Source organism: Pygoscelis adeliae, unplaced genomic scaffold (assembly GCF_000699105.1).
Source record: "Pygoscelis adeliae isolate BGI_AS28 unplaced genomic scaffold, ASM69910v1 Scaffold48, whole genome shotgun sequence".
Taxonomy (NCBI): Eukaryota; Metazoa; Chordata; class Aves; order Sphenisciformes; family Spheniscidae; genus Pygoscelis; species Pygoscelis adeliae.
The window spans coordinates 327580-337132 of NW_008825618.1; positions in this window are offsets into that span (position 1 = coordinate 327580).

Consider the following 9553-nt stretch of genomic DNA (forward strand, 5'->3'; position numbering starts at 1 on the left):
GCGTTTCACCTTTCAGTATCTGTAGCTCATCTGCCTGGGAGCAGAAACATTTAGGGTGGAAACTTGTGTTAATGAGATGATGCATTTCACCCCAAAAAGGCAGCATCAAGGAGGACTTACTGTACAGCTGAAGCCAGGTGTGTGCTTTAAGCTTTGTTAAACCGATGGAACAGCCTTCAATTTCTCCAAAGACCTCTAAAGTGAATAGGTGAGAGGGTCCCAGAATAAAGGTCATCTCTCTATATTTCAATATCTTTAATTCATGCAAGAAAGGAAATTTTGTACAAAATTTAACATCAACTGTCCCCCTGAGGCAACTACTTGGTGAAAGAGCACAGCTGCTGAGATCCATCTGTTCCTTACGAAATCCAGCTTCTTGACTCCCTGCAAGAGAGTTTTTCTACTTTTCACCTGCTGCCACAGACTTTTGTATAACAATAACTCTTTCTTCAATAAAATATTACTTTTTTTTCAGAGTGATGAAGACAGGAGATTTTTGCATGAGATCACATCACTTGAAGTAGTTCTCCCAGTTATCACGGCAAGGACAGGTGGTAGAAGTATTGATAACCATAGGGTAGCGAAATGTGATCTCTTGAAATAGTCTAGTAGACACCAAATGCAGCCCTGCGCCAAATTCCAGATATGTCTCCTTAGCCCATGCCAGCATCCAGCAGAGCTATCATTAACACCTTACAGTACAAGCCAGATAGAGAATATATAATTTAACCTCATTTGGCATGGCTGTATTTCAGGATTAATGCTTCTTCCTTTGCTCCCAATATTGTGCTGTGAAAATCTCTTTGCAATGGATTCACTTGACTTAATGCAGTGAAAACACATGCTGCTGCCTGAAGGGCTCCTCTCTGGCTCATTAGGGCCACAACTGTAACCCTTCTCCGGGCACACCTCCTATTTAGCCTTTGATGTGACAACTGTGGAGACTACTGCCTGTAGTGCCACATCTCATCCAGTTTCATCAGCTCACTTTGGAGAGACAGTCATTACTACCCACAAGACTATGTGGGACCAGCAGATGGGACCCATCCGGAACGGAGGGGCAACATTTCCTTTCAAAAACCCACAGCTATTTCAGGGGGGAGACGAGATAGCACAGCGCTTGTGCTAGCAAACATTGCCATACCTGTCTTCCAAAGTGCAGTTAATTCAGCCTTTAATTATCCTAGCTGTGGGAGGTGTCCCAGCTGCAGGAACGCCTCTGAGAGCTCCACTTCTTTGATGGGCCTTCTTTGGTTCTTACCTCTGTCAGCATGAACAAGTTACATTTAAGAAGATCGAATCAAATCCTTGCTTAGCATTCAAAGATGGCATTTAGCTTGCATAGGTGGTGCTTCTGGGTCTGAGGCCATATTTGTAGATCTGGGACTAAATTAGAAAATAAACTCTGAATTGTTTTGGCTTCCCTAGCATTGGGCTTGTTGAATCAGTGTGAAAGCCTGCTTTGGAGAAGTAGGATGTATGGTGAGAAAATCTTTTCCCATTGCCCTTATCTGCAATGCAGGGAGCTCCCTGAGACAGTCAGGCTCACCTGGAGAAGGATCTGCTCTTTCGGGGAGAGCAAGAAGAGGAAGACCTGTTGATGCCTACAGCCATACTTTCCACTTCCGCAGCAAGGTTCAGAGAAACCTGTCTGCATTTCAGCAGAGAAATGCGTGATGAGAAAACGCAAGCCATTCCTTCCTGTAATAATAGAGTGGTCAATAATAAAAGAGAGAGAGAAATCCACAGTTTGATGTTTCTGGCTAGACAGTCAGGAGGGAGTGAATTCACTGTTGCCCCAAAGTGGATAAACTCTAATTCCCTATATTTATCCTTTCTAACTGTTTGATAAACTTAATTGGCTCCTGTCACTGTTTGTAAGATAACATCCATAGGGGCCAGATCAGCTGTATTTGATTTATGGTTTACATGTTTATAACCACATAGCCACTCTAGCTGCATTTGATTTAAAAGTTTAAACCACAGATTGTGTTTCTTTAGAGAAAGTTGGAACAATGCTCCCACCTTGCTCTCGCAGATGGTATGAGCATCATTTTGTTCTTCCTTTTCCTACTCTCTGCTGCTTCTCCAGCCCAGACCTCCTTTTCCAAATCAGACAGTTTTCCCGCATACATAGGCTTTTCCAGAGTGATCCTTTTTATGGAAGAGTTTTGTCTACCCTCTAGTGGGAATTTGAATTATAGCACCCGCAGAGCCCAGCTGCCGGAGTGCGGGAGGCTGGAGCCCCTTGGGCACAGCCTGGAACTACTGCAGGACCGGTCTTCATGGTGTTTCCAGCAAGCACGATGCCCCGTTGCTGTCCTTCCCCTCCCTCAGTGAGATTCAGGTTTGCATTTTGGGAAAAAAGGGTGGGGGCTATGTTAGCTAGGTTTTTTTTCCTGGTAGAGGGACAGATTCAGATTTTCACTTGTGTTTTTCAACCAAACATTTAGCTCTGATAACTAAGTATAGCTGTAGTAATCATGTTGAATAGAAGTGAGGATGGAAATTTAGAAGATGTATGAAAAATCTGCATCTTAACTCCATTTTCCCTTCTGCCAGTAGAAGAAAAGTGCTGATATCCATATCTGAAGGCAGAACATGGGCCGCTGGATCTGAACTAGGGTGTGCTGGGAAGGGGCTGGCCCCAGCTCTGAGGCGTGTTAGCTGAACCCGTGTGCTCTCCCAGCATCGGCATACGTATGTGGTGAGCAGTGGTACCCTGCCCCCCGGGTGAAGGCAGCTCACTAGTTATGGAACCTATTTCTGACCTTTGCACCCCACGGAGAGCAACATCCCGACCTGTGGTGCGATGCACACATTTCAGCCTGAAATGTTTCCCTATATGCTGCTAATATTTCGTGCTAACCTGCAAATTAACAAATACTTGATACAAACCTGTAAATGGGATGAATACAGCTAATTATTTGCTCTTGGCTGAAATCACATGCAGCGGTAGCCAAATAACTTTGGTGATAAAGAGCTGGTCCCCCAAAACCTTCTCTGAAGGAAAACAGAAGTGCTTCTTCCACAGATGCAGAGTACGACACTGGGGATGAACCAGGGCCTGAGTAGTGCAGGCACTGCTCTAACTCAGCTTTTATTACTGAATTGCCACAACTGAGCAATCAAGACTCCCTTGAAAACCTTACCCTAAGCCTAAAATGCACTTTGTAAAAGCTCTGGGCTGGGAACTGATCTCTTCCCTGCTTGGCTGCTAATTTGCTTTGTGACCGGAGGCAAGTCACTTAACTCCACTGTGCCTTAGTTTCATCACCTGTAAAATAGGGGCGATATATAAATACCTCAGAGCAGCTTACTAGCAGAAAGGTAAATTTGAGGAAACTCCTGTAGGCAGGTGCTGCTGCCTTGTCTGTTAAGATAACTTCCCGTTGATAAAAAGCATCATGAAGCAAAGGGAAAAGAGAATTTTCAAAAAGATTTATTGCTTGAAATTGTTGCACGGTGCATTTGTATGCCACTGTCTGCTAGGTCTTCTTCATTATTGCTGAGGCCATAAGTGATTGGGCCAGCCTGGCTCACTCAGTGGAAAATTGCCCCTTTGGGATCATTTGGGGCTGGAAATAAATCCACCCATAATGCTTCCCCGCTTTGTGCCAAGTCACCTCCTTTTTGCCCAGCTTAACAGACTTGCAACAAAAGCAGAGCAGGAGGCTTTACCTTGGATGCCCTTTGAGGCACACCAGAGGTGTTTTCTAGCCCTGTCAGCTGCAGGTCCAGGGCATCACTTTGCACAGTGACTGGCACCATGAAAGTCCTTGAAAACTGGAGGAGAGATGTGAGAATATCACAGGGTGCTCTTGCGGTAATACCAAAATAGCTTGTCACAGATCCGCCGACAAAACACAGATTCTGCCAGACACACGGGAATTGTCTTGAAAGCGCCCTGGGATGCAGCCAACTAGCTTGTGCCGATCAGGGGCAAACGGGAATGACAAAGATTTTAGCAGAACCGTTAGAAGGGAGAGAATGCATTTCCTAATCATTTTTCCAAAAAGCTGATGGGTCTTGAGCAACAGGCTGGATGCGGTGAAGGGAGAGGGAAGGACTGAGTAACCTGGTATCAGGTTTGCGAGCTTGGGTAGCAGGGAGCATGCTGGAAATACAACCGTATTTAATGAAAACACGTGAAGGAAGACGTCTCCAGGAACTATACCTTCTACCCTGCTTTATTAGGATTCAGTATGGCGTTGTCTGTCTGTGCACAAAGTTGTATTTCTTTCTTCTTTGCCTTATCTTCTTTCAGTACTTTACATAGTAAAAGGAAATCCATAAAGTAATTTGGAAAAACACATCTTTCCCTTTTTTTAAAAAAACAGAAGCTCAGAACTTTGTTTTCATTGTAAGAGTGGAGAGCATCACCGGTACTATAGCTTCCATGCAACTGCCTCTCTTTTGGTTTAGAAATGAGTGATATCAACCATTTTGGGGAGCAAAGAAACAGAGGAGAGATCTTAGAAGATAAAATAACTTTTAATTCACTTGCCTTTTAAGGTTCTAGCAACGATGAATTGAACATACTCTGCATTACACTTGCCTGCAGCAGCCCCCCAAAATCATGTTCCCTCTGTGTGTTTTAAAAAATTGGCATTTAGGCTTTTAATTTTACTTCAGAAAGACACTCAACCCAGTGTTTAACAACTTTACTTTTTCTCTTTCTTGGCCCCAGAGTCCAGCTCTGACTAAAAGAAAAATGTATTTTTTTCTCCTGCTTTAGAAGGCGCCTGACTTGCTCTGCTCTCCACTGCAGCATCCAGCAGGCTCAGGCACCGAGTCAGCAAGACACCTTAGTCAAAAGTACTGGTCTTTCCCAGTACTATTCAGAAAACAGGACTTGAAATACACTTTCTTTAGGGTAAACTTTTTTTTCCCTTCCAGAATTAATTGTGTGGCCTTTACATTGAAGTGGCATCAGCTGGCACTGCTGAATGCCTCTACTTTCACAAAATGCAAGGGAGCTGTGAGGGAACAGGCAAAGTATTTCCCTTTACATCTCTTCTCCTTTTCTGCTGGCAGGGAAAGGCAAATATAGTTTGGGGCTGGTAGGAGTTGAATAGCGATGTGTTCATTTGTTGTTTCCTGCTTTAAAGTTTAGGTTCACTCAACCTGCATTTTCAGAGTACGAAATATTGACAGATGGAAGCAGTCATTCAACATTTATTCTGATTGCTTAGCCTTATCAGCAAAATGACATCTATCTGAGGTCTAAATGACTCAGTGATGAGACTGGCACTACCCTCCACTTCATGTGGTGGATCACTACCATACAGTTACACTGTACAGCTAATGCAGCAGCATCCTGACGATGCATACCATTACATCGGGATAAAATTGCAGCCTTGTCTCACATCAATATCCAACACAGACCTTGTAAACCGTTCTCAAACTATTTCAGCCTTTCTCCCTACTAGCTGCTTACTAAGCTATTCATTTTGATGCTACATGCAGTCTGCTTCACACTCTTCTTGGGTGTTCAGTATGACACAGAATTGCTTGAAAAGCAGCTAGATGCAGCCAGATTAGGACAGATTTTGTGAATTTTTTTTCATGCAGAACATTACAGTCAGTATTTTTGCTCTCTGGGAGGTTTGAATACGAGGAGGGCCTTTTGCTTTCACTTCTTATGGGGACACATGATTTGGGGAGGAAAGGAAAACAATTGCTGATTGCCTTTCCTGACAATTAAGGGTAGAAAATAGCTCTGCTGCAATCTGTGACAGCACATGAGTCACTGTGAAGAATAAGGTTTGACATGTCTACAAAACCATTCCGCAATTCCAAAATTTCACCTCTAGTATCATCAGGGTTGACATTCCCCTGAGAGGTGTGAACCCCATTTACCTTGCAAAGTTATTCTCTTGGTCCCTCTGTGGTCCCAGGCAGAGCGCAGCTTGCTGGTATGTACTTGAGTTGACGTGACTGTCTTTGCAAACAAACCTACTAGAGACTTTTGACAGAAGCCTGGTTACTGGAGCATAACTATGCTGTGAATTAGCCTGCAATAGTGTAGCAATTCATGTAGCTGTGTTGTCACACTGTATATACAGAGCTTGGAAAGTGTCTCCTGTTTACTGCAATTGAAGCACTTATCCTTGTTTCGGCACTAAACTTAACAGCTGCTAAAAATAGAAGCTATCGAGATGTCACCCTTCACAGTGAGCAAAAGGAATGAGTTGCATGAGATAATGATCTCTCAGTCCTGCAGAGCACCTGAGCAGTTCTGGAACACTTTAAAAATGACTGCATTATGGTTGATTTTTTTCCCTTTTCCAGGTCCAGCCACGCTACTGGAAGACGTGACTGCCCTTCTCCTGGAGGTTCTTGCCCCACCAGCGAACTACGGCTCCCAGGAGCATTCCCTAGTCTACTTCCGCACTTTAAAATCAGCTAGTTTAGCCCAAACTAAATGAAGAGAGGTGGTGGATGAGCAGGTGAGATAGGAAGAAGGCAACCAAACAACAGCTATGTTAAGGAAAGAGAGGAGTAGGCAAAAAGGTAGCCCCTCTCCAAGTCACTGAAACTGTGGGACTGTCACTCTTGCTGTCAGAGATGGAAAGCCTTGAACACTTCCATTTCACACTTTTTACCTTCAGCTGCTCCATTTTATATTGTATGTGTAGTTGTATTTTAAGCGCTGCTGTTCGTGCGTGATAAGCTCAGCTTGGGCTTGAGAAGGAAGAGCTTCTGAGAACAAGAATTAAAAATGCTCTGAGAGAGGAAAAAATATAATTTTTAATCCACTCCTTCAGATGTGTATTTGGAAGTGGTAGACACATCTTCTGCTTTCACTTATGTGGAAGAGGAAGAGAATTTATGCAGTTTGTACTTTTTGCCCATGTTGGAGAGCTGGGATGTTATGAATCTAGGTCAGAAAATATTTATTTCATGTAAATCGTCTTCTGTACTTGTGTAACTTGTGGATTTGAATTAAACATGCATATGTGAAACCAGGTAGCTTGACCATGAATGATCACCATCTAGTGGCAACCCGTAAAATTCAGACTTTGACAACAATACAGAAAAGGACAATCTAAAATAGAAAACAGGTCAAAAGGCTGGTGGCACTGCTTCGAAAAGATGTATCTGATGGCTGAGCCTTTACCAAATAAAGTATTTTAAATATCCACAAGGGATGCTAAAACACTATGGTGTCGTCATTTGTCTTACGTAGGTGCAGTACCCACGCAGTGCTGCCTGTGTGCAGGCTGCCTGCAGGGCGCGGTGCTAACCATGGCGGGTGCCTGGGCTTTGCCGGCAGCGTGCTGTCTGCCGCCATCCAGCCACCTGCCCCAGGCTCCCCAGAGCCGTGGCAGCGCAGCGGGATGGGCTCTGGCACCGGGGATGCTCCTGGACACCACTTGTTTCCCTAGCACCAATGTTGCTGGCAATGCATGCCTAATTGCAGAGCCTCATGGCCAAAAGGGACCTCCAGAGGTCAGGTAGGCTTGTGTCCCTCTGGCTAAGCACCTGGCTAGCCTGCCTCTAGGGACAACCAGCGGTGGAGACTCCTCCTGTCCCTTCCAGTGCTGCATCACCCGTCCTGAGAGAAGGTCCATCCTGATATCCACCCTTGAGGGGTTTTAAGACCATTTGGTTTTCTGTCCAGTTCCTTCCCCTTTCATAGAATCATAGAATCATAGAATCATTAAGGTTGGAAAAGACCTCTAAGACCATCGAGTCCAACCGTCAACCCAACACCACCATGCCCACTAAACCATGTCCCTAAGCACCTCATCTACCCGTCTTTTAAATACTTCCAGGGATGGTGACTCAACCACTTCCCTGGGCAGCCTCTTCCAATGTTTAACCACTCTTTCAGTAAAGACATTTTTCCTCATGTCCAATCTAAACTTCCCCTGGCGCAACTTGAGGCCATTTCCTCTCGTCCTTTTGCCAGTTACTTGGGAGAAGAGACCAACACCCACCTCGCTACAGCCTCCTTTCAGGTAGTTGTAGACTACCTTTGGTTGTTTCTCTGCCATGCTCCTCTCATCTATGTCTTCCTTGAAGGGCAGCATGGTACTTCAGTTGAGAGGCTAACAAGGCTGCAAAGGGTGTAAGGGCTGCTACACAAATCTCGCACATTATATTCTTATTCATATACCTCAGCATGGCACCTGCCCTTTTTGCCACAACAGACACCGTCAGCCCACTGAAACTGTCGGCTCCTGTCCAGCCTGTGATTCACAGTAAGCACAGATCTTTCTCAGCTGAACTGCTACCTAATTTTTTTTCCCCTCCTTTTGTGTTTGCACAGTTCATTATTTCTATTTAAACATAGTACTTTGCACCTGTCACTGTCTAATAGCATCCTGTGCATTTTCCGACCATAGTTGCAATTTGTCAGCGTAATTTTGTCCTCTCAGCTTCATGTCATCTGCAAATATAATAACCAGACTTTATTTTATCATGCATTTTAGTGAAAACACTAAATATCCCTAAAACCAGGACAGACTGGTCAAATCCCCACTCAGTGGCTCCCGCTACTCTGATAGTGAATCACTAGTATCTGCACTCCAAGCGCAGCTCTGTAACCAGCAAAAATAGTTTCCTCCAGGCTGTTTCCTTAGCTTACACACAAGAGTGTCATCTCAGACAAAACTCCTTCTGAAGTCAAGATAGGTGACATCTTCTTCTATTCCTTCATGTACGAGCCTGTTAATTTGTTGTAGTAGGAAATAAGAATGATCTGGGGTTGTACATAGCTGATAGATCCATACTGGCTGGGACACACCTGTATTCATAGAATCATAGAATCATAGAATAGTCTGGGTTGGAAGGGACCTCTAAAGGTCATCAAGTCCAACCCCTCTGCTGTGGGCAGGGACATCTTCAACTAAATCAGGTTGCTCAGAGCCCCGTCCAACCTCACCTTGAATGTTTCCAGGGATGGGGCATCCACCACCTCTCTGGGCAACCTCTTCCAGTGTTTCACCACCCTCAGCATAAAATGGATGCGACCATCTAACCAATTCCTCTCCCACCGGGCAGTCCACTCATCAAATCCATACCTCTCCAGTTTAGAGAGAAGGATGTTGTGGGGGACTGTGTCAAAGGCCTTATAGAAGTCCAGATAGACGACATCTGTAGCCCTTCCCGTGTCCACTGATGTAGTCACCCCATCATAGAAGGCCACTAGGTTAGTCAGGCAGGACTTGCCCTTGGTGAAGCCATGCTGGCTGTCTCAAACCACCTCCCTGTCCTCATGTGCCTTAGCATAGCTTCCAGGAGGATCTGTTCCATGATCTTCCCAGGCACAGAGGTGAGACTGACTGGCCTGTAGTTCCCCGGGTCTTCCTTTTTTCCCTTTTTAAAAATGGGGGTTATGTTTCCCCTTTTCCAGTCAGTGGGAACTTCACCGGACTGCCACGACTTCTCAAATACGATGGATAGTGGCTTAGCAACTTCATCTACCAGTTCCTTCAGGACCCGTGGATGGATCTCGTCGGGTCCCATGGACTTGTGCGCCTTCAGGTGCCTTAGATGGTCTTGAACCTGATGTTCTCCCACAGTGGGCAGCTCTTCATTCTCC